Raw genomic sequence first — 26,309 nt, forward strand, 5'->3', positions numbered from 1 at the left:
TGACAAATTTCATCCTCTGATTTTTATAGCTATTAAGAAGCTTAGGTAATCAAAAGCTATTGTGAAACAAAACTTGTTTGATTCTGATGGAAGATCCTTGAGAAAGGGAAAGTCATCTGTATTTGTATGAAGAGTAAAGCATGGCTGTCCTCTGCTGGCTCCATTCTCCATGCCAGTTTCCTCTAGCCTGAGAAAGGGTGGCCACATCTCAGTTTTCTGGGATACAGCCAACCTCTACCAAACCACATCCTTGGCTAAACCTCCCATCTGCAGGGCAAAAATCACTCAGCACAGAGAGAACACCTCTGCTCTAAACCTCAGAGTAGATGCTGTCCATTCTGTCAAGTACAGGTTTAGCCATAAAAATATGTTTTGGCTCTTGTAAGAAGACCAGCAGTAGCTGCCAGCAGGGCTTGCTGAAAACTGCAGAGATGTTTAAAGTCTTCCTTTTTCTGTTCTTCTCCCCTCCAGCTGAGCTCCCCTTAGCACACTGTTACGACATCTCACTCCCACCCTCTGGCACATCTGGCAGATAATGGTAACAACCTTACTGCCAAATTGAAATCGTAATGCTTTCCTCTCTTGACTGCTTCAACTAAGCTACCATCTTACAGGCTAAGTAACTTCCTAGCCCCAGCTTGTCAGCACACGATGGTGCCTTACCAGCCAATCATTTTATCACAAAATAATCTTTGCAAATGGGACCTGTGAAATGATTTTCGCAGTGAAAATCATTAGCAAGGATAATTAACTAAGACTGTGGTGATGAATAGTGCTGCACTACAGATCAGTGTAATAAAGAACAGAAGCCACTAATTACAGATAGCAAGCCTTGAAGCCAATGAGAAATTTAATTTAACGTTGCTACACAGACTCCACACAGTCTAATGTAACTTTGCAATTATCATAATACAGTCTTGCCACAGATGATGCTTCTGGGAGCATTCTAGGAACAAGGATGTGTGTCCATCAGAATAAAAAGGTTTGTGATCTGTCAATTACAGCATCTTGAGAGAATAGGTTAAAACTCCTATATCTGACCAGGTGCTTGGCTTCTGAGGCCCCCAAATGGGTGCAGAACTTGGATCATTTCCATGAGCTCCAAAAGTCTCAGTATCTCTGTGCTGTTTTTAAAGCAGCACCCTGATGTTGTCAGAGATGTTAGATGCACACTTTCTATTCAAAGGCATCTCAAAATGTCTGGTTCACTGTGTCAAGCACTCTTTTCATTTGGCATGTGTCACAGTCCAGCACATTAAAATGATAGATCTTGGGCAATGCAAAGTGATGGGAACCAAGCTCATTATCCCCACGTGCAAGTACAGCAAACTGTGTTTGACACTGGCTGTGGAACGGCCTTCAGCTGCAGCCAGTTGTTGTATTTCAGACCCTGGAAGAGGCTGCATGAATTAAATGTGTGTGTTAGTCCCCAAAGTAATGGGCTGCTTCCACAAATTGAGGCAAACCACATCTCCTGTCAGCTCTCCAGCCTTCCTTTCATATGCACTTGAGTAACATGCTGGGGGAACGAGGAAGCAGTGGGGGTTGCTGGTTTTGCATCTATCTGATCATGGGTTTTGAAAGCTTTTTTTAGCCCCCTGCACATTATCTTTGATTACAGAATGCAGTGATTATGAATGGTGTCCTGAATAGGTGCTGTCTTGTGTACAGATTAGCTTCGCTTTAGGAACTGCAGGATTTGGAGCTACGGTAGCTGAGTGGAGGTGGAATAAGCAGGATTTTTGATAGCATAGCTGATTTTTGACAGGAGTATTGATTGCTCTGCTGTAAGGTCCTCTGGTAAGGTAAAAATATCTAAAAGGAGACAGGAAGAATAAGAAACAGGAGTCCTCAAAACACTTAAAGGCTGGATGAAAAGAGGTGGGTTAACAGTGTTCTCCATGTCCAGTCTGTAATGGATGAGCATTAATATGTTTGTTACAGGTTGGAGGAAAGCTGTATATCTGCAAGGTGATGGGAGAGTCATTTGAAGAGCCAACAGTTCACAAGGCTTTGTGGGGAGCCTTTTAAAATAAGGTAGACAAGTGCCTGTCAGCAGCTGTGTGGATTAAAATGCTACTGCCTTGAGGTAAAGGAAGGGACCATGTAAATTTGAGGCCCCTTCTAGGTCTATTTTGTATCTTTTCCTGTAATTATTGTTCAGATGAGCAATAACCCTTTTTGTACCTGTTATGTAAAGCTCCAGCATGTTTCAGGATTTCTATTTCAATTTCTGCATTCTCTAAGTTTGCTAGAAATAACTATAACCCTGAAGTAGGGCAGGGGGAAGTATCTGGAAGAACAGGCTGAAGCAAAACTTGGGTAAGTTAGATTAAAAGAAAAACCTGTGAGAGCTTACCCAGCCAAATGGATGTGGGGAGTTGAGCTGGATTCTGGCCAGGTGCTGTATGACCCTCGTGCCACTTCTGAGTGCTTCTGTTTGCACTGAACATTTTGATTTTATGCACTTCAATGCAGACACTGGGAGCTGGGGCTCAGGAGCTGTCTATTACTAAATGGTTTTTGGTTTTTTTCAGAGCTGTGTACAGAGGAGCTAAACCTGTGATGGCCCCTTTCTGATCCTGAGGATCAGATATAAATCCAGGGTCAAGGCAGTGCCTTACCACTTGTGTTTGCTTCCTTATTTAATCCATATAACAAGTCAACAATCCTGACCAAGTGGGTATGGTGATGGAAACAGTGCAGTGTTTGCATAACTCATCCCAGTTCTGTACTTTCAGTAGGATCTCCTTGGGCTGGGAGTGAACACAGCCAAATTCCCACAAACTTCACCTTTTTGTTAATCTGCAAACATTATTTCTACAGGCTCCTGCCTGCAGTGACATTTTTTGAAAGGCAGTTTTGGGAGTGAGGCTATAAAAGAAATAAAAATAGAAAGCTGATAATAATGTCTATCTAAAAACTGATAATTCGATTAACTCCAGGGTTCATTTGAATGGGAAGGAATTCATGTGGCTAGTCAAGAAGAGGCACAGACTGATTAAACTATTACTGTTGACATCATGTGATATTAAGGTAATAGTACAAATGAGTTTAGCCCTCATTAGAGCATGAAGAGAGCAAAAGGGTTGTGGTCTACTTCTGCAGAGATGTATCATGATCAAAAGGAGAGCTACAATGCAAAAGTAGGTTAGTCCTCTGTTGAATCTCAGGTGTCAGCACAGGCCGTGTACTTAAAGCTGTCACTTAGTAGTTTGTTACTTGTACAGTAAGAGAGCTACAGGTGAAGCTTTGAGAAGTAACGTTGCCATAATGATAATAGAAAGGGGATCATGACTCCTGTTTTGTTACTAATAATGGTATAAAAATAATCAATTGCAACCCAAAATGTCTCTTTTGTCTGTAAAAATTTGCATGAATTTTACTTTTTCCTTATCTGCAGCTATGTGAAGGAGGGAACTGAGATCTCTTTAAATACTCAGTTTATCTAGAACAGGTAATTAGGCTCACTCAGCTAAAAATAATCCTCCTTTCAGAAACTTGTTTTGAGATATTTAATGTTACTGGAATGAGCTGGATTAATTGTAGCAAATTGTCAATCAAGTTGTTTCACTGAAGCAAAAATAACTGTAGACCTCAGTCACTCCTGTTCTTTTTCAATGGAGATTTTAACACCTGTCTTCAAAATGTGAATGATAGTGAAATACGTTTTTAGATGAAGAAAACTAGGTATTTCTGCCTGTAGAAGTAAAGGTGAGAGAAAGTGTCTGGTGTGGATGATGGCAAAGGCATTGGCCTGGGAACTTCTGAACTAGCATTCAGAAAAGCATCAGAAGTTCTAAATTTGATTATACTGGCAAACTTGCTCTATGTAGAAAGGAATGCAAGGTGAGATTTTTTAATTGACATCTTCCCTTATGCTTAATAGTATCCATCACCAAATAAAATGGATATCCCAATATAATCCTAGCAGAAGAGCATGGGTTAGAACAGAACAGGGCAGAGACATGAAGCTCACCTAAGATGCACATTGCCATGAATTTTCTTATGTATTTATGAAAGAAGATGATGTGTAAATTTACCTCAAAGCAAAGTATGCTCTGGCTAAATCTTATTTTTCATCACATTATCTCTTAAAGCAATATTTTTAGTAAGGAGTGTGTAGGAGATAAAACTGAGAAAACATTCAGGTAAATTCTGAGCAATGTCCTATGTGTGGTGTTGTTTTCTTGAACATTTGAGTATTTAAGAGCTTTAAAAAACAGTGTCTGGATTTTAAAATGAACCTGTTTTTAGCAGGTTCTTTTAGCTTTTAAAGGCCAAGAGGTTAAATTCCCAAAGATGACCTTTTGAAGGAGACAGGACAGAAAAGGTCTCATGTGAAAAGGGTTTTTATTACACTGTTTGTCTGGGCACTCAGAAACAGCTCTCTGGACACACAGGATTACTTGTACTTGTTATTTCACCACCAGCAAGGACCCTCTTTGTCTCTTATGTGGCCTGTAACTGGATTTAGAGTGGCTTTTGCTCAGCACTGCTCAAAGTAGTGCGAAGAAGGAGCACAAGACTCTTTTCCTCTGTGCTGTTGGTTGTCTCTTGCCCTTCTAAAGGCAGAGCTCCAGAGGTGGATGAAATACTGATAGATCCATCTTGATCTTATCTCACGTGTGCAAAGGAAGAGCAAACATTTACACAAGGCCCCGTTTCTCTTGTGCTTCATTTGATGGGCAGATCTCTGAGGGGTCTCACTGTTGGAAGTTGTGTGCCGTGGCTAAAATGAGTCAGGACCAAAGCCTGCTCTGCCATGATACAGTGTGCTGTCAGAGCACACACACTCAGGGAAGCCCCAGCACAGCCTGGGCTGTGCGCTCTTCCAGCTGTCCTGGAACGGCCTCTGAGCAAGATGAATGCAGGAATTTCCTCTAACCCATGCCAGTCAGGGGTTATGTTGCCTTTCTGCAAATCCAGAAGCAGCCATCTGGGTTGGTCTCTGCTGTCCTGCAGCTACAGCTGCTGTGACACAGCAATTCCAGTGGCTCCCTGCCATGAATGACCAGGTCAGCTGGGTGTCCTGCTCTGAGCTCGATGCACCTCAGCTGAGGGGAAACAGGAAATCCATCATTTCTGTCTCTTCTGTGGATGAGTGACAAAGAGTGCACTTGAAAACTTAACCACCTGTGTTCAAAATCTTTATTAGGAAGAGATGGTTTATGTTCTAGGGTCATATACCTCCATGGTTTGGGAAGGGTGGAAAGGTAACAGGTTTCGTGGTAAATGATTGGTTATGGTTTTATGATTATTTCATGGTCCTCTTTCTAGGAACTGATCAAGGTGCATAGTTAAAGGAATCATATGATATACTGACATAGGTGGTGCAAAAAAAATAAAATTGAGACTGCATTATGAGACATTTTTACAGGGGAAGCCACATCATTTCAACTCATATTAGGAAGAAAATTTAAAAATGGCCACAGGAAGTGTGATCTGGTCCACAAAGAACTCCCACACCCTGAGACTTCTGCCACCATTGGTAGCTCATACTTTGTGTTTGATATGGCAAATTGGGATGGGAAAAATGAACTGTTTGTTTTTGTCTTGCATGAGTAGATTATCCCCAGCACATAATCAAGACGCAGAAACGTGCAGTCCTTCCTCAGTAAGCATCCAGCAGAGCCACAATGAAATATGTAGATGTTACCTTGCTAATACAGGTGGATCAAATAATGTAGCCTGGTTTAAAAATAAATAGGTAAATACATTCATGCAGGACATGGGTACTGTGTTTGAATGGACCAGTCTGTGCTCACAATACCTGCAGCAGCAACTTTCAACCCCTGAGAGTGGAATGTAGGCAGGCAGCAAGTATAAGTACAATTGTGTCAATCATCTTTATTATCAGAATGTAGTTTGAGATAATTCACTGAGAGAGATGTGGAAGAATTCCTGAAGTTCAAATATGAAACGGTTTCAAATAACACATATCTGTGAAAATACGTGTGTTAGATTTTCAGCTATACCTAGCATCTGCTGTTGAAAAAACTGCATCTGACTTGAAAAAACTCCCACAGGGCATAATGGGAAGTATATGAAATAAAGCATTATTTTTCCTTGGTACCTTGTTATTTAACAAAAAGTGTTTCACTAAATTCAGCGGAATAGATAATTGAATTGCTGTATCTCTGGAGAATCCATGTTGATTTGAAGAAAATCTAGATTATGATTTTCTATTTAATTTTCCCTGATTCCTTGAAAGAACTTTTAAAAGTGGGAAATATTGTGGATTTTGTGCTCTGGGTTTAAATTGCAATTAGATTCCAGCTGGAGACTGCAAAACACAGCAGAACCCTTACAGGGAGAGTAGTTGCCTTGGCTTCTATTTTGAGACTCCTTAGCAGTATCACCTTGTCACAACAGCTGTTCTGAGAGCTGGGATTGGTGTGAATTTCTCCTCCACTGCCTGGCAAGCTTTAAAGTTGTAATACATTTTTTGGTTCATTTTAGGTTCAGGTATTGCTGGGAGCAATCTTCATGTTCATTAAAAGAACGAGATGCAAAGATTGGAAAGCAGGAATTCAGAACCTTATGCAAACTGTTCTCAGTTGGAACCTCAACTGGGACTTTAATGCAAAAGCACCAGGTAAGAGGAGATCAGTTGCTAAATGTGCCAGAATAAATGTTAAGAGGAGCAAAAGTGCTGCCAAGTTGCTCCTTTTGCAGAATGGGTAGGCTGGCAGTCGGCCTGAGGAAAGGTCTGAGTAAACAAGAAGCAATCCAGTCCTTGTATCATTTCTGTGATTTGTTAATCTGTGATCTCATTTGGCAGCAAAGCCTCTTGTAGCTACCAGGCCTTTAGCTGTGCTCTTGGAAGAATGATGTCCTTAGTTACAGAATGAAAAGCCAGGGTAAATGGCTGGGCTAAGTAGGTAGAAGACATTTCCTTTGAAACGGAAGTGACTGGTGTCGTGAATAATGGGGGAATTTGAGGTGATTCTTCTAATGATGCTGCCTGAAAGCTTCTGCCACTGTTGGCTGGTCCTTGTTGTCACTTTGCCATTTGGTTCCTTGACTTAATATTTTGATAAAGTGATGGTTCCCAGGGTGTTCTTTCAGGTGGTAATTTTAACCATAATCTTTAGAGGCTTTCTCAGTTTCACAGCTGAAAGCTGAAGAGCCAGCAAAAATATTTTTAGTGTCCTTATTGGGAGTAGTCTGTTCAATCACTAAGATCCCTGAGGACAGCAGGTCAAGTGTCAGTGCCATTTTGGGAAAGTCTTCTGTCCTCTGCCCCTCAGTGCTGGCTCAGGGTGCAATAGGTGGGAGCTGCCAAGTGCCCAGGATTGCTGTGAAGGCCATGAGTGAGAGCCTGAGATGGAGGCTTTCCAGGAACACCGACAGAAGATGGTTTAAAAATATAGTAATCCTAGCTCCAAAAGATGATAGAAAATTTACATTTCAATTAAGTACAGATTCCTTTGCTTCTGAAGATGCTTGATTTTCAGGCACTTCTCTCTGAAAATGTAGACAAACACTTCCCTGCTCACAGAGCGTAGGTGTCTATTGTGAACCCAAGTTTCCTGCTCCGAGCATCCTTCCTAAGGTCTATCAACAGCCTCATAACAGGCAGAAGGGTACCTTGGGACTTTTGTGCCACGATTAATTCACTCAGCACTGCAGCCTCCTTGGTGCAGGGTTCAGATAAAATATCAATGTGAGTCTAAGAGGAAAAGGAACATGCTTTCCTCCTGGTTGCCAGCCTTGGCATCAATTGTTTTATTCCTGTAAATATTTGCAGATTTGACAGAACAAATCCTCTATGTCCTGGTACCCACATACCTTTTTTGGCTTTCTCTGAAAGCCATGTCTCAGTATCCCACAAAAACCCTGTTTGGGAAGGAGAGAATGTCATTGTATTACTGATACGGTAAATCCCAGAGTCATCAACTTTAAAGGAAGTTAGGATTTCATTTATTGCTGCCTGACACAGGGGCAAACAGAGAATCAGAAAAAGATCTGAGATGTAGTCTGCATTTGCTTTCCCCTTAGACTTTTCTTTGGCAGGTCTGTAACACCAGCCAAACCAGTGTAGACTGTGATTTAAAACATAAGTTGTGATTGTGCATGTATCCAAGCCTGGTTTTGGAGAAAACTAGCTAGCACTGTTAAGAGCATGCAAATATTCATTATTCATAATGAGGAGAAACTGTTCTGTTTGATATCATTAACATTTCTGTTGGTATTGCTATGAGAGTAAAGCAGTTTGAACAGAAGAGCAACCTGTTTCTGAAAAGGGGGACTGAATAGCTGTGGTCAGATTAAAATCAGTTTTACATCTTTGCTGTTTTGCAGGTCTTTTATTTTCAAAGACTTCCTTCCCTTGCCCCCAAAGCTATTATTATCAGGGAACTAAACAACTTTTCTGAATGTCTTAGCATGGAGACCATTGAAAATAGTTCTACCAGGATGTTGGAGTGAAAGCTCCTCTGGACCCAGGCCCAGAGGAAAGCCAAAGCACAGGGGTTGAATTAATACCTTTGGACAAGCTGAGATACATGAAGCCACACCAAAGTGAAATAGAAATATAGATATTTATTTTTTTTAGTAGAAATATATGCTAAGTGCCTTAAACATTAAAAAGCTGTAGCAGTGACCTTAAACACAGTTCTTGCTGCAGCAGTGTTACCTTTTCACAGAATTCTTTACTTTAGAGAAAATAGAGATAGAATTATACTGTTCATATTTTTTAGATAGAGTGTTCACATAAACAATAAGAGCTGATAGAAACTGTATATGCAAATCTGTGTAATACCTGTGTAACACTTGTGTGAGGCTTATGACTGGTAGAATTAGACCAGGATAGGTTAAGAAAAGGAAAACTAGAGTCGTGTGTCAATTTTATTGGTCAATTAACAATTATAATCCACACTTCTGTTAGTTTAGATAATAGAAGAAGAAGCTGTTTTCTGCTTGCTGTTTGCCTGCTGCTGCTGTTACTGCTTGGCCCTATCATGTAGCCCCTTAGAACTCTGCCTTCAGAAAACTATGAGACTATGAAATAAAGAACTTAGCAGAACAGCAGCCTCCTCTGCTCTTTCACCCTTGTCTGAAAAGGAAGGGTATCCCATCAAAAGCTCAACACGGGGAAACACTTTGTGAACTGAAAGAGATCCAGTCAAATAACATTATTTCTATTCATGAGAAAAAAACAAACCAAACAGGTTCATCATCTCTTTCTGCAGATCCATGAGGGTCTCTAGGACTCCTCTGCATCACTGCACAGGAAAACCTGGTTGTGGTGCACCTTTTCAAGCTGAAATGTGGTTTCCCTCTCTGGGGTCAGGTCTGGAGGCAGGTGCCAGAGAGCCCCTTGGCTACCGCTGGTCATCGGGGTGCTCTGTCCATGGGAACTGCAGCTGCTCTGGTCCTCAGTGCTGGCAGGGATGCAGGCAGTCATGTTCTGGTCTGGAACAGTAACATGCTGCCACAGACTCCCTCCAGCCCTTCCCTCAATTTCCTGCTTACACCTGGTAATATGGAAGGTTGAAAGGCAAATGCTTTGAAAAGGCACATCTATGGGCCGTGGTCCCTGCTAGAACAGCAAAGCCCATGCTGAAAGCACAGGGCAATGGTGACAAAAAAAATCAAAGCCAGTGCTGGGATCATCTTTCAGGCTGTAGAGTTCACACCTACAGTAAAGAGCTTTGATACCAAGGGAAGCTGCTCATTTCAAAGTATGAACGTAAAGCAGGAAGGAACTTGCATCCCCTATATTAATATTTTAGTTAGTGCTGGAGCTCTGTAGCTTAGTTTGGCAAGTCATTTATCTTTTCTCATTAGTGATTAAGTTTATCTGTGCAAATATTATTCTCTGTAGCTTTTGTGGGATTTTTCCTCCACTCTGCACCAAAATACTTCCTTTTTTTTCCCTAGAGAACAAAGAAAATAGATTTTCTGACCATATGGCTTGTTGCAAAGTGGTTTCCTTGGCAACTGTAACCTACAGAACTCCTTAAAACTTTTTTCCTCTGTGGATATCTTTTTTTTCCTTTTTTTTTTTTTTTTCTTTTTTTTTCTTTTTTAGTGGTTTGATTTCAAAATCTTCTCATCTTCTCCAAAATCATTACAGCAGGTGGAACAGAGGTTAACCATGAAGGCCCTGGAGTGTGCTAGGGCCCTAGTGTGTCTTAAAGAGTTGGGATTCATTTGCTCAGATTTGTTCAAGTGCTTTTAGCTCTGCAGATGTTTGGCTCAATTTGTGGGGCATTTAATAAATTCCTCTTGGAATTAGTGTGGTATTCTTTACATAAACAGTACTGAAGGGTGTCCAGTGTGGCTTAGAGAAAAATCAAAGATAACTTGAAAGATGAAAAGGGAAGCCAATGGGGCTTCATATAGGCACAAGCATCCTCTTTTTGGCAAGAAGTTGGCTGGATCCTGCTTTGTTGTGGTAGCAGACCGGGGACCATTCTGTGCTCCCCTCCCACATGTGATGAAAAAGTCAGGGAGAACAAAAGCAGCTATTTCTCCTCTTCTTGTTAGGAAGGCATGGCTCTGTCTCTGGAGCAAACACGGAGCAGCTGCCCTTCCCCTTATCCTGAGGGGCAGAAATATGCAGAGTGTTGTTTTCCGTACACTTGGCCTTTCTTGTGGTTTCAGTGACAACTCAAAAATCTGCCAAACCAATGTGTAAGAGACTGTTTATCACAATAAATACAGCCTTGTCCTAAATAGCTACGTGCACATGAACAGCCTCCCTGCTTTCAAGTACTTCCTGTGAACTACAGTTTCCACCTGTTTCTTCTGTGGATGGATTTAGAATTCACTATAATTTTTCCTAGATAAGAGTAGAAAAGATGCTTCAGGACTCCTGTCCCAAAGAAGTCAAATTACAAAATCAGTTTATATGCAACTTGGAGAAACAAAAGTAAAGGAGGGTAATTTGGAAACCACCTGACTTAATGTAAGTTGTCAAAAACCCCTAAGTTGTTTCATTAAAATATTAATAATGTTGTTCAATTTCCTATTGTCTTTGAGTGAAATAAACAAAAGAAAACAAACAAAAATCCAGAAAGCCCTGCTGTAAACAAATCCCCCAGGTTCTCATCATTAGCCAGTAAAACACACAGGATAACAGATGCTGGATCTGAATTTTTCCAGGGTAATAAATGCCTTCAGTGTCCCCAAGAAGATGATTTTAAAGCACATTTTCTGCACTGAGCTAAATAATTCATCCTCAAACCCTCTGTTTTACATACAGTGTTAGAAGGGAAACACAAAAGAACACTGAAATAAATAGTCATGATACACTGCTAAAGTAGGGAACATTTTAGGAATAACCAAACTCAATGTTTAGAGTAATTATACAGAAATATGAATCATTGCTTTTGTGTTTAACCCTTTATACCTTCTGCTCAGGGTGCTGCTGGGAACAACAGAGGATTTACTCTGGAAAACCTCAAAAGCACTCATACAAAGGCACTTAGGGACAGCCTTCATTATTTTTCTAGTGTTTGGGTATTTGTTCAAGCATTTGGGGAGCCTTTCTCTTTCAGCAAAAGGCTATGTTGCTTTTGGAGCTTGGACCAGCTTTTATACTTGTTCTGTCCTTTTGGGATGCTATCCATTTACCTCTTCCTTAGATCTCAGCTGTCCCATGTTTGCTGATCCATCTGTGGATCATGATTTCCATCTTTATCCCCATGGGCACAGAGAAGTCCAAACTAAATCCACCTGCTTTACCCTGCTGCTCCCTTGTATAATGTCCCTTCAGGTGCCAGCTGCAGTTGTCATCCCACCTTTGGCTACTGAGCTGATGTAGATTGCTGCTATTCTATAGGAAGAAGCTAACTGGAATATCCCAAGAGCTATAAAGGAGCAGCCACTTGATTTAACTTGAATTATTTAGTATGGAAAAAATCTAATCTTGGGGTATAGTTTAATATTGGATTGACTTTCAGCCAACACAAGAAACCACCTACAGAGACACAGAGAAAAGGATTCTGTCAGCCCATATGTTTTTACAAGATGCACCTCACTGTGTGCTCAAGGAGTTAATTAATTATTCAGGCATCTTCAAACACCACACCAGGCAACTTTACAGAGCTCACAAGGAGTGAAACTTCTGGACGAGACTTTGGCAATAATCTGTTGATGACAACAGAGCAGGGACTTGCTGAAATCCTTGATAGCCTGAAAATACCCGGAACTGTGGGATGGTTGTGGAACAAGTGAGCAACTGGCCACAGGAGAAGAGCTGAGGGTGGGAAGGGCACTGAATATGCTCAGCTCTTTGCAATTTCTCTCCAGAGAAAGGCAAGAGGAGAGTGACTGACTATCAAGGAGAAAGTAGTATTCTTTTCAGAGCATTTCTGTGTTTATAATGTATGTGGTTATCATCTGTTGCGTTCTTCTGAGATTAGGGGTTTTTTTTAATCAAGATAACTTGACAGCAATTACATGTTTATCTGTTAATGGCTGCTAGATGAGATTCACAAATAGTAAAATATTTGATCTCAAATTATTTAGTAAGGAAAAAGTAAAATCTAAGCTACTTTCAGGAGCTGTCAGGATTGTTGAATGACGTATTCAACAGACGTTTTCTAGAAAAATGGGCTGAAGTATTAGTCTGGAACGCTTGCTTGCTTATGGCAAGCTACAAAGGGACTTTTGGAGATGACTATTTCTCACCTGTAGAGGTGTTCCTGTGAAGAAAGGTGAAATATAAATGTATTGCAACTTAAACCATTCCAAGAGTGTCCTTAGACCTTCTGCAGAAAGAACAGCTCAGATATTCTATACCAAATTCTTATTGGTTGTTTAGTGCTGGCTCTATAGAACATACTTTTTATTATTAATTCAAAGTATTTTCTGGAGAAAATACATTTTCATGTTCCCTTAGTGCATGCTCATCTCAGGTACCTGATTGCTATCCTATTTTGTTTTGCTTGATTTCTTGTATTCGATAAACGATGTCTTACTCCCTCTTTTGCCATTATTTGTGGGCTCTGATCTGGATCGGTGGTTTGCCATGCACAATTGCTGGTGCTTGTGACATTTGTGTTCTCTGTGAGCCCCTGCTTACCAGAGACTGCCAGTGCAGGGGGTGGGAGGTGTCTGCAGTGTGCTACACCTGGCTGTGGCATCCCTTGCTGAGGCCAGTGTGGTTTGTATGCTGAGCTTACTCTGAGCCAAAGAACCCAGTGAAGTTTTTTTCACAACACATGAAAAAGGCTCTGGCAAAAGGGGCATCCAGATTTACCCAGCAGCAATGTGCCCCCTGGCTGAAGGGGTTTGAGCATGTCAGTGACACAGGGTAAGCAGCTACCCTAGTTGTAAACGAGGCTGAGACTTTCTGAAAAGAAAAGCCAACTCGTTTATTTATTAACGACTGAGAGTGGGAACCCAGGATAAGCCCAGGCTCCGTGTGACAAGCCAGAGTAAACCAGCACTCAGAAAGGACAGTGCAACCCACTGGGTGCTCCCTTGGACCCCAAGTTCTGCAGGAGGACCCCGGATAAAGTCCCAGGTCCGTTCTTATGCCCTATGTCCGTTCACATTGGGTGGATTTTGGATCCTTCTTCTGATTGGCTCGCTTCCAGGGGTTCTGTTGGTCTTTATCAAGATGCATTTTTGTCCAATCATTTCCCGAGGGCATAGAATGATTGGATAATCCTTTATCCAGTAGAGGTCCAAGATGTTGACATCACCTGCATGAGGTAATTTTCTAGTCCATCACATCATCACATCCCCAGTTGCGTCTCCACCTGATTATTATTGTGCTCACACTCTGATATTACACCTGGACAGTCTCACAGTATCCTCAGATAACATGCCCATTTATCCAACTATCAACTGCCCTCTTTTATATCTCATCCAAACAGTAACAATCAACACCCCAAAACCGATTCATTTATTACAACTCCCCCCTCTAAAACTTTGATTGGGCTCTGGCCCACATCAACCATTCAAAATTTAAATTGTATCCTCATAAACTTGATATGTTTTTTGGAGTTTTTGGTATTTCTCATAAGTCTCTTTTGCTGTTTTTGGGGTTTCCTCTTGCTTTTCTGCTCTCATCATCCTGATCTTCTCAATCTTTTCATCACTTAACTTTTCAATGGAATTTTGCACAACACTCATAATCATCCAAATTAAACAAGGGATCACACATGGAAGAACACAATACTTATTAAAGCACCTCCAGCAATCAATAAATCTTTTTTCCACCACCCTCCTCCCAAGAGGTTATCCCACCAGTTTGCTTTAAATAATGGGGTCCATCTCTGGACAGGAATGTGTGCCAACTTTCTAATATTTGTGGTGATATTTTTGATAGCTTCACTATGGTAGTCTATTTCAACACAGCATTCTGATTAGTTAAATTTTGCACATACTCCCCCTTCTTCTGCTAATAAGTAATCCAATGCCAACCGGTTCTGATAGATCATAGTTCTCATTTGATGGGATTGGGCTGAAAGTAAATCAGTAGCGAGAGTGGACTGATTAGATATTATCTCTACTAATGCCTGTAGGCGAATAATTCGATTTAGCATATAGATGGGAGTTCTGTAACCCCACGACCCATCTTGGGCCCAGGTGGTGGGGCCATAGGTAGCTATGATTCTCTCTGGGGGCCATTCATCTTCTCCCCATTTCTGAGTCCCTCCTATTTGAATCTCCCTCCTTTTTTTGTTTTAATTCGTCACAGAGGGGTACTCCCAAATGTTGTCCCTCAATTCGTGCGAGTAGAAAGAAAGATGGTTGGATGATGCCCAACATGCAACTTCCAGCCCAGCCTTCTGCTAACATCACATAAGCCCTCGCTCTGCAAAGCCAGAAGAGTCCTTTTGGGGCTCCCCAGAATCTGGAGGGTTTCATTGTATTAATACCACCTTTATTCCAAAATTTTGAAAGCTGGGGTTCATCATGGAAGGGGCTGGGTTCTCTTGTAATGCACTCATATAATTTCTCCCACTCAATATAGGAGCAGCCTTGTTTCTGGTTTTTTGCCCAATACAATTCTGAAGCCCAGGGAATCCACCATTGGTTAGTATTATTACTTACAAAATACCTTTTGCAGGACAGCTCACCCACATAGACCATGTACTTAGGACCTCTCCTCCATAAACACTCTTCTCCGATCACTTCAGATCTTAAACTCCACACCTCCTCTTCATTCCTTTCATCAGGACTAGGCACTTCCTTTCCCCATAGTTTTAATATTTCCTGGGGATTCAGAGCAATCCCCACCCGTGGCCAGATTTCTGCCATTTGAGTGTCCCCACAAATCCAACAGTCAGTAATATTAAATTCATGGCTTATCTTTTCTACCAGGTCTAAAAATAGGTTTTTCCCTCCCAACATCTGGATTTCAGGTTTATTTATTATCCCTTTCATTTCCTTTTCTCTAATCAAGTCTGGTTCATACACTTTTACCCCTTGCTCTACAGGTCTTTTCTCAGAACAGATCTATTTTTCTCTCATAGGGCATTCTCCCAGCAATTTTTGTTTAAATTTTCCTACATTTTCAAACATCCAGTAGGTTTTTCCATCCTCTGTACAAGTGCTTAGCTGTGAAAAGTTAATACAAGAAAGACTTGGGTTAGTATGGGTCCTGAGGATGGCCATCTGAGAGTCTCCTGCATACAAAGGGTAATAACACCTGTCGCAGGGCTTTGCTTCTCCTCCTTGGGTGATTATTATTAGGAGGGCTGCTATTAGTGGGGGCATGGTACAGGGCACTCTCCCACCCATGTCTCCCCTCCACCTCTTCCAGAGGATCTACGACTCTCCGTGGTAAGAGTGCAGCCTGATCCGGTCTTGCCCCCCCGCTTTCCCACCCACGGTGTTCTTACCAATCTCAATCAACCTCTCATTGCAGTAACTCACTTCCCTCCTTGTATCAACTTGTTTTCTCCTTTCCTTTTTGGGTCAAATTACTAGGTGCGTGGGAGGATGCTCTATTCTTCAAAACCTTAGTATCTGTAATGAGAAATACCAAATATTAAAACAAGTTTTCTATATCTAGGTCAAATAGTTATTCACTAATCAGACTTCAAGCTTTAAAGATCTGTAAGTCTTGAGATTTACATAAACTTATGATCAATACTTCATAAATAGTTTAATAACGCTTTTTAAACCGTTAAAAATCTTATCCTCACAGTCTCTCTGGTGGCTTTTTCTTTAGGGTTAACTTAGCGTCTGTCGTTCCCGCCACTGTCCATTCAGTCGGAGCTGGTACCGGTCCTTTTACTCTGGAAACAAGGGTCCACCCTTTCTCTTGTGTCCTCATTGCAGTTTCTGTAGTTAGTAAGACTTGAAAAGATCCTTCCCACCTAGGAGTTAATGGTTGTTCCTTCCAAGTTTTGATGAGGACCCAATTGCCAGGTTGGAACATATGAATGTTAAAATCGATAGGCGCAGTCTGAGGGAAGATATCCCTTTTGCAACAATTCCTTTAGGGTGCTGGTAGTTGTACATACTTCTTTACACTCTGCTCTCCTTCCTCATAGGCCCCTGTGTTACCTCACATAGTTAAAAAGGGTAAACCGAACATCATCTTGTATGGAGAAACACCTATGTCTGCTCTAGGTTTTGTCCTTATCCTCATCAAGGCCAGAGGGAGACACTTTAACCAGCTCATCTTTGTTTCTTCCATTAATTTTGTGAGGGTTATTTTCAATGTCTGGTTCATTCTTTCCACCCTCCCGGAACTCTGTGGTCTCCACGGGGTATGGAGCCTCCATGTAATACCCAGGGCATTGGTTATTTGATGTAAGACCTTTGCTGTAAAATGCGGGCCCCTGTCTGAATCAATGGTATTTACTACCCGATGCCTCGGTATTATTTGTTCTAGCAAAATTTTGCTAACCACCTCTGCTGTCGCCCTCGTAGTTGGGTATGCCTCGACCCAATGAGTTAAATGGTCTATACTGCAATCTTTGTATTTGTGGTAACTCTGTGAAATCTACTTGAATGTTCTGAAAGGGTCTTCTTGCCAATTCTCTTCCTCCTAACGGCATTTTTCTCATCACCTTTTTATTTATCTTCTGGCAAATCATGCAATCTTTTGTGATTATCTTAGCAATTTCAAAAGTTCCAATACATACGTACACTTGCAGAAAATGGTCAGACAATGCTTGGGTTCCCCAGTGGGTCGAGGCATGTAAATTCTCTAATATCTTTCTAGTCAGCGCCTTGTTCAAAACCTGTCTCCCGTCTGGCGTTCTCCATTCTCCCTTTTTGTTCTTAACAGCACCATGTCTCTGTAACTCTTCTTGTTCTTTCTCACTAAAAATTGGAATCTCCTTATTATCTTCATCATTTTTGTCACTCAAATTCACTAAATGAAGAACTCCTTCACTGTCCTCCATAGCAGCTTTCTTTGCTACTTGATCTGCTAAGTAGTTCCCTCTTATTTCCAGTGAATTCCCTTTCTGATGTCCTCTAACATGGACTACTGCCACCTCTAAAGGACCTTTTAAAGCTTCTAACACTTCCTTAATTAGGCTTTCATGAGTTAAGGTTTTTCCTTTTGAATTCACAAATCCCCTCTCTGTCCAGATTTTCCTGAAGGTATGTACTACCCCATAAGCATACTTAGAATCTGTATAAATAGTTCCTCTTTTATAATTAAGCCATTGTAAGCCTCTTAATAAAGCATAGATTTCACAACATTGGGCCAACCATTTAGCAGGGAGCTTTCCCTTTTCTATAATCATCATGTTTTTTCCATCAATCACTGTGTAACCTGATACTCGTTTTCCTTCTACCACTTTAGAGGAGCCATCCACAAACAGGATTTCTCCTTCAGTTAAGGGGGGCTCCGATAGGTCTTCCCTCACTTTTGTCTGTAAATCAATGGTTTCAAGACATTTATGTTCTAATCCGTCCTCTGGTTCTCCATATAAAAACCGGGCAGGGTTCTGAACTCTTGTGGTAGCCAACTCTAGGTTTTCAATGTTATTTAAAATTAATTCATACTTTAAGAGTCGGCTGTCTGATATCCATTGACTGGCTCTCCTGCTTAATATGGCCTTCAAATCATGTGGGGTATACGTTTTAATTTTATTCCCAAACATTAACTTATAACCTTCTTTCACTAGGGTTACGGTAGCAGCCACTGCCTGGAGACATGTTGGCCATCCTCTGACAACTGGATCTAACAACTTAGATATATATGCAATCCGTTTCCTAACTCCACACCATTCTTGTACTAAAATTCCATAAGCCACTCCTTCTTCTACATTTACAAGTAATTCAAACAACTTTCCTAAGTCAGGCAAGCTTAACACTGGAGCAGTCATCAATTTTTCTTTTAATATTCTTAGTTTCTCTTCATCACTCTCATTCCAATTTACAGGCTCATCTCCTACCAATTTTTCATACAAAAATTTTACCAATTCTGTGTGCTTACCAGTCCATAGTTTACAATATCCAGTTAGTCCCAATAACTTCCTTATGTCTCTCTTAGTGTTTGGAGCTGGCAACGATAATATCCCTTGTATACGACTCAAGTCCAACTTCTTAAAACCCTTTCCAATTAAATGACCCAGATATTTTACTTCAGGCTCTATGAACTGCAATTTCCTTTTTGAAACCTTTAAACCTTTTTCACTAGGAAGTTTAATAACTTAATTGTTGTCCTCTGAACTTCTTCTTTCAGTTCTCCTGAAACTAATAAATCATCAACGTACTGCAAAATCTGTACTTCTCCGATGGGTATGAACTGCTGTAATATTCCCTCCAAAGCCTGACCAAATAGATTTGGAGACTCAATAAACCCTTGAGGTAGCCTAGTCCACTGCAATTGCTGTTTCCTTCCTGTATCTTCATCTTGCCATTCAAAGGCAAACTACCCTCAACTTTCCTTTCCCAGTGGGCGAGCCCAAATGCATCTTTCAAATTGATGACACTGAACCACTCGTGTCTGGCTGATACCTTACTTAACAAAGTATACGGGTTAGTTACTACCGGATATCGTGCAATAGTTTGTTTATTCACTTCTCTTAAATCTTGTACCAATCTATATGTACCATCCTGGTTTTTTACTGGTAATATTGGAGTGTTATTCGGAGACACACATGGTTCCAGAATCCCATCTTTAATCAAGTCCTTAATCACCGGAGTCAGTCCTTGTTTTCCCTCTGCTGAAATTGGGTATTGTTTTACTCTTACTGGTGGTATATTTGATTTCATTTTAATTTCTATGGGGGAAATATCCAACAGTCCATGACCTCCTCCTTCCACCCATACTCTCGGATCTATCGCCTCTTCATCTTCCTGCCGTAGTATCATTATCTTTGCTACCATGCGCCCTTCTTCTGGCACCACACCTATTCTTAATTGTAGCTGAAAGTCTCGACCTAAGAGATTGCACTCTAACTTAGGTATATACAGCAGGCTTATACATCCCTCTCTAGAGTTTCCTTTTATTTGTACTTGTTCCATAATGAATACATCAAATGGGTCATTTTTAGCACCTTTTATTTTGCACTTTTGATTACTTAATTTGCATCCTGCTGGAAGCTTCCAGGTACATGACCTATCTGCTCCAGTGTCAACTAAAAACTCATATTCTTTGCTCTGGGGGCCAACTTCTAAATTTATCAGGGGCTCCATCTGATGTCCAGTCTCTTTCCCCAGAGCATAGCGCCTCTGACACCCCTAATCATCTCCTTTTAAAATCCTCTCTAGGGTGTCCTGTTCTTTTGTGATTGCCTCATCCATTTGCTGTTTTTTACAGAATCTTTGTGTGTGACCCTTTTCTTTACAATAATAACAGACTATCTCAACCCAGGGTGGTTTCCTCCACTTGCTTGGCCCTCCTTTTTCCTCTGCTTCTCCTTTTGACTCTTCCCTCCCAGCTCCTACGCTCTTTTTTGCTATGGCCACCATAATCTTTGCCTTCATCTTAGTCTTTTCTTCCTCCATCCTTAAATACACCTTTTGCACCTCCCTCAACAGTTCATTAAGGCCTTTTTCCTGCCAATCATCCATCTTCTCTAATTTCCTCTGAATATCAGTCCACGTTCTGGTTACAAACTGTATCTTTACCAATATTTGTCCCTCTGGACTTTCTGGATTGACACTTGAATACAACCGAAAGTTTCTTTTTAACCTTTCCAACCATGCACTAGGTGTCTCATCCTTCTCCTGTTGGCTATCAAAAGCTAGCCTTGCATTACTTGTCCTAGGAACTGCTTCTCGTATTCCCCTTACTATCGAAGATCTACAGTTTCTCATATTTCTTCTCCCCAGCTCCTCATTAGGATCCCAATCTGGTTGATTATTTGGCATCTTCTCCTCCCCTCGGGGACCAATTCTGTTGTCCCTTTCCCAGATTCTCATCCCTGTTGCACGTATTAATTGGATCTCTTCTGGGGAGAAAAGGATGCCCAAAATAGAGTTCAATTCCTCCCATGTATATATACTAGGTCCTAGGAACTGGTCTAACTGGTTTGATATCCCTATAGGGTCTTCTAGTAAACTCTTTTATTTCTTTTTTAAAGTTCCTGACCTCAGAAGCTTTTAATGGTGCATTTACAGACCCAGTTCCTCCCCTAGCACCTCCCATTGGTACCTCCCTCAATGGCAACAACTTTTCCACTACTTCTTCCTTAGACTAGCACTTCTTTGCTTGAGACCGAGTGTTATAATTGTGCTGACTTGAGCTCCCTTCTGATTTTTCCTGTTTCTCTACTTCTGCATTCCTACAACAGCAATATCTATCAACTTCCCGAGAACCTTGGAGTCCATCCCTTCCCTGTTCAGTTCCTCTGCTAGGAACCGGTTCCTCAGCAGGTGACGGGGACATCAGAGAGAAACTAATGGGAACAGACTGAAATGTAGGAGGTGTAGTAAGAGGCATAGGGAAACTATGGGGTACTAAGGAGGGATGTGGAGAATAAGGCTGGACTACAAGAGAAGCGGGGAACGGTGTCAGGCAGATTATTGGGGTTTTGGGGTTTGGATTGGAATACACAGGAAGAGGCTGAGGTGGAGGTGTGGGCAGTGGTACTGGTTGACTAGAAGGGAGTACTGGAGGGGTAGGAGGGTGAACTATAGGTGGTGGTGGTGGTGGAGAAGGAGGTGGGAGGTCATCTAAAGGATTCCATCCCCTCTTAGTGTTTTCCTCCTTTTCTTCTTTTTCTACCTCTTTTTCCATTTTGTACACTCTTACCTTTTTGTCCCAAATCTCATTTTCTAGCCAGCAACCTGCATATTGAACCTCCTCCTCGTCTTGGGACTCCTTTAGATTAATATGTTTATTTAAGGCCACACATAACCATTTTTATTTAGATCCATACAAGAGCCAATAAACGGGTCCTTCTTGAATCCTCTCCTTTGACCAAATCTCAACCCTATTTTTATTTTATCTAATTTCTTTAAGCTGTCATCTCTGTCCAAATTTTCCAGCATTTCTCCCAAGGGACTATTGGGAGAAATGTCTTTTATCTTGGTCTTTCCCTTCTTGAACTTCTGGGAATTCTTCCCTGTGCACTGACCCATGATTTAATAATAATTTAATTATAATTCAAATATTTAAAGAATTACAAAATAACTCAAGTCCTATATTTAAATTAATTCTTTAATATAGGAAAACTAATAAGACTGCTGGTCTAGAATGATAACCCCAGGTATCTCTATAATGAGGGAAAGAAAGAAAAAAAATAAAAACTAAGCGTGGGAACCTCAAAAAGATCGTGGGAACTAAAGATGGCGGTCCATGGGAAAATACCATGAGAACATAAACAAGCCTCAAAAGCTACCAGAAACTGGGTGAACCCTAAGGCTTTCCAGCCCCTCTCCTTCTGTAACTTACAACACCACCCATTCCTGGAGCTGGGGGTGTCCCACAAATTGTAGGATGGTTCTCCTCAGCTGTCGTGAGAACCTTCTCTAGAATTACAAGATGGTGTCACTGCTCTGCTGATGAGATTTACCCTTCACTGCGTTCACTAAGCCCTGACTGCACCAGTAAAGTTACCAACAACCACTGCAACAGCTCTGCGATTTAAAACCTCCTTATATTGAAGGGATACACAAAATCCCAACACCACACCAGCAAGCTCCCTCTTACACAGATACACAAACCTATCCAGGTATAATACACTCCAAAACAAATAAAAGCACCTACACAAACTAAATAGTCCACGTTCATACACTCTCTCCCTAATAGGGGGCCTGAGGACTATTGGCTAAGCCTCACTTCAGAACCTCGCCTATCAGACCTCCCGCAACTATGCAACCAAATCAATCTCTCAAACAAAAAAAATTTATATATTTATATCACTGATAGGTAGATATAAAAGAAGTATTTAGATATAACAAATACTACCAACAGAATTACACCCAAGTAGTCTTGCATTCCAAATTAAAAGATAAAATCACTTAGACATACATAAAACAGAAATATAAAACTTATCCCTATCTTGGCAGGTTCTAACACCTCCCTCTCACTCCTATTGAGTGAGGGAGCTTCTCACAATGCGTGGCCCCCGCTCTTCCCAGCTTGTCACTGCATTGCAAGGAACTTTTCTCACTCCCTCAATGAACCCCCTGCACACAGGATTCCCAGCTTGATGCGCCGTGAGAAATCCCCCCCCTTGCGAATCCACACTCAGGATCCCTAGTTTGGGGTGCTAATCCCCCTTGGGTTGGGTACCTTCCCCTTCCCCTGCTAGAGAAGAGAATATTGCCTGTCCAGTGGCCACACAGACCTGATGGTCTCCGGGCAGAAGTTACCAACCTCTGACCTCAAGGCTCCTAGTTCCCTGGGTGCCAGATCTCCCCTTGATCTGCCCTAAGGAACTGCCCTCCAGGCAGCCTTGGCCAGTGAGGCTACTGTGCCCCCCTCGTTGGAATCTCACCGTGTGCGCCGGTGCCCCACTCGAGAGTCCAGTGTGCGTGTTACAGAGGCAGCTCAAAGAGATGTGGTTCAGTTTCCACAGATAAAAGTTTTGTCTTGTTCATAACCTGCAAGACAAGACAGGCAAGTCACGAAAGGTTTGGCAGATGTAGGGCAGGATCATCACATGGCAGTAGCTCTAGTCTCTCTTTGGTTTTCATTACGCTGAAAGAACTATTCCTGACATCTCTAACCAGCAGTATTTCTGAGATACCTCAAAGGTTTTCAATAAAAGGATTTCAGGTGTTCTTACACCTCCCTCCATGCAACTTCAGTTGCTGCTTTCACAAAAATTCTTATTTTATTATAATGCAAATAACAAATTCCTTCAGATATTCATCTTTCCCCACTCACACATTTTCTTTTCAACTCTGTCAATGATTTCTTTTTTTTGTCTGGTTTTTTTTCAGTTGAATTTTGATGCTCTGGTAAAGAGGTCTGGTAATGTGTCAGTGCCTGATTATTATGTCAAATTATGATTTTTAGAGTAAGTCTGTAGTAATGGAACTTTTCTGAAACCCATAACATATTGTACAGCTTCAAAGGCACACTGCAGATACTTAAGTGCTTCTAGCATTTTCTATTTGAAAATAAATGTTTTAGTGGAATAATTAATTGAAATAATTTCTATACAAGCAAAATACAAGTATGAAAATGTTCCTGTGATAAAGCAGCTGAATATTTAAGAATTCTATTAATGTATTTCTTCAATGAAACATGTCTGAACCTGTAACAGGAGCACTGTCAAGGTTTGGATTGGTCTGCAAGGGTAGCACAGAGTTCTCTTGTGGGTACTAGTGGAAGTAAACTATTTTTCTTGTCCTTCATTTCTATCCATTATGGACTGTATCAACAAAATGTCACATTTCCCACTGTGTTTGGTAAAGGGTGCTATAACATGGGACCTGCATAACCTGGAAAGAAGTCTTTACCTCTCAAGGGACGCGTATCTGGGAGCAAATAAAGTGCTCAGATTCTGGATGAACTGTCTCTCCATGGAGAAGTCATCTTTAAGTCACATGCAGCATCTCATTTTCAGTTCCATTCTTTGTTCTGCTTGTAGTATTTTCATTGTGGGCATTAATCAGGAAATCATGAACACAAGCTTCAACTTGGAAGCAGAAACAAAACCACCCCAGATAATCTGAGAACTAAAGCTTCTGGAGGAAGGCTAAGATGGCATTTCAGCAGATGTGGTCTTCAGGACTGAAGAATTTAAAACAAAGAATAAAAAACCCCGATATTTTGCAATGAGTTTCTTGCATCATCATTTGTGGAATCAGTCTTCAGCAATATCCATTCCCTTAAGATTTGTGCTCAGGGATTAAGTCAATATTAGGGATATGGTGACTTTATCAAAGATAAGCTGTTGTATTTAACTGTGGTGGTGCAATCAAGCTTTTCCAAAAAATTGTAAATGGCCCTTGACTAAATGAGGCTTATTCAACTGGATGAAATTTAATTTTTGTGTCAGTTGGCAGGATATTAACAAGCTAGAAGCCTTTTCTAATTCAGCAACTTTTGGCAGAGGAGTGCTACGGAAAAGGAGGATTGAGTGCTCCAGTTTTTGCATATGCTGCTGAAGGGAAGAATTTTACCTTAGAGCAGTTCAGGAGCTTGTAGAAGTGTTCTTGTAGGAGAGGTCTGCAAGAGAGATGTGGGGGATACTAACTCTCTCTCTGTTGATCAGCACTGAATTATCTGGAGCAAACATCCTTACTGAAGAAAAGCTAAAATGTCCCATAACACTTTAGTGAGTGAAGGAATGTCTCTTGAAGGAGTACCAGAGTGGGGAATGTTTGTTCCCTGGGTGCTTTGCAGACAGATGCCACTTTGCACAGTGATTCTCACAGGCTGGTCCTGTGACTCAGTGACACAAAGCCAACTATGCAGGAAAAAGTTGGGGTTCTGTGGCACATATAAGTGCATTGATTTACCCAAATTGAAATGGAAGCCTCTTACACCTATTTTAACTACTTTTTTTTCTACAGGTATAGGTTAAAATAAGTAATTCTAGTCTGTGGCAAATTATACCACAGCACAAGGCAGCTCTCTGATCTGCAACTTTATTTGCTACAGAAAGTACCTTAATTCTAGTATAATTAATATAGCAATTCTATATCTCCACTATCCTTTACTTCTACAGAGGTTTGGCATTGTAATAATCTAAACCATATTCTGTTTATTGAGATTTTGATTTGTGGTAAGTTTAAAATGTGATTTGAGAACAGGAAGAGAAGTGGAGAGGTAATACAAAGTGGAGTTAAGGAAAGGTAAATAATAAGAAAAAGAACTATTTCCTATCTCATCATCCATTTTATTAGCTGCCGGCATCTTTGTCAGTTTGTCACCACAGATGATGTTTTCTCCTTTTCTGCTCACTCTCTTAAATAAATTGATCAATATTTGTATTGTTCTTGCTGGCATTATCTTATCATTTTTACGTTTGTCTAAGTCCCATTTCTGTATATTGATCTTTACCCTGCTCTGAAAAGCAGATATAAGTTGTTCTGCCTGCCAAGGCTGACCTTTAGTGTAATTTAAATATCATTTCTGAGCAGGGAAAGCAGGAGGTGTTTTAGTGTTTGCACATTTTGGAGAAAGGCCAGTGTCCCACTGTGGAAGAGGTAGCACTGTACAGAAGGGATGGAAAAGCTCTTGTACAGGAAATCAGAGCCTCCCTTCTGTACCAGCCTTTGTTTTCAGCATGTAGATGGTATTTATTCTGATGGAAAGCTTCCCATGAGAAAGAAACTCAAGATGCCTGACAAGTCCTGCCCAATCCTCCTTGCTGTTTTCTTCTCCACCTTCATTTTTCTGCTTTAGACTATTTATTGCTATGTGGCTTTTTCCCTACTGTGCAATGCAGTGCATTAGAAGTTGTGCACAGAGTGTGAGATTCAGTTTGTACTATTTTTTTTCTTTCATATTATATGGCAAACTTTTATTGATTGTAAAGTTTATTTCACAGTCCTGCTATATTAGGTCAATTAAATTTTTGTGGTTGTCTTTTTAAACTGAGGATGTCACTTTTGACATCCTGTGTGGAATACAATTTCTCTAAAAATGTAGATTATACTTAGTTTAATTTAGCACCAATGATGAAATAAAAATTTGTTCTGTGTGATGCACTTTTTCCCTTCAAGATTTCTTTGACTCTGGTGTCCCCTGCGCTTCCTCTACTGACAGCATCCAAAAATACCTCAGAGAAATGAAAATAAGTGAGATACTTTCCTTGTTTTGCTTGTTCCAGCAAGCATTCACTTAGCCAAGTTAACGATCAGCTCAGCAGCCACACAAGACTTGTTTATGTTGTTATGGGCTGTCTGTGTAATCACTCCCAGAGCCAACAGAAACCTAAAGGAAAAATTTGCCAAGCTGCAGCTGGAGGACTGCAAACAATCCATGACATTTGGTGAAAGTTTAAATTAACATATGTTAT

General features: G+C 40.9%; 1 long non-coding RNA gene across 8 annotated transcripts in view; it reads left to right on the top strand.

Moving 5' to 3' along the window:
- The window catches only part of LOC138113569 (uncharacterized), a 212,736-nt gene that overhangs the window by 14,485 nt on the left and 171,942 nt on the right, over positions 1-26,309 (top strand). For 3 of the 8 annotated variants that reach the window (XR_011152241.1, XR_011152251.1, XR_011152256.1), the window contains exon 2: positions 6,463-6,598. The exons of the other annotated variants lie outside the window; for them this stretch is intronic. This is a non-coding gene — a long non-coding RNA (uncharacterized lncRNA). The remainder of the gene's footprint in view (positions 1-6,462; positions 6,599-26,309) is intronic. 8 annotated transcript variants of the gene reach the window in all.

Source organism: Aphelocoma coerulescens, chromosome 7, assembly GCF_041296385.1.
Source record: "Aphelocoma coerulescens isolate FSJ_1873_10779 chromosome 7, UR_Acoe_1.0, whole genome shotgun sequence".
Classification (NCBI taxonomy): Eukaryota; Metazoa; Chordata; class Aves; order Passeriformes; family Corvidae; genus Aphelocoma; species Aphelocoma coerulescens.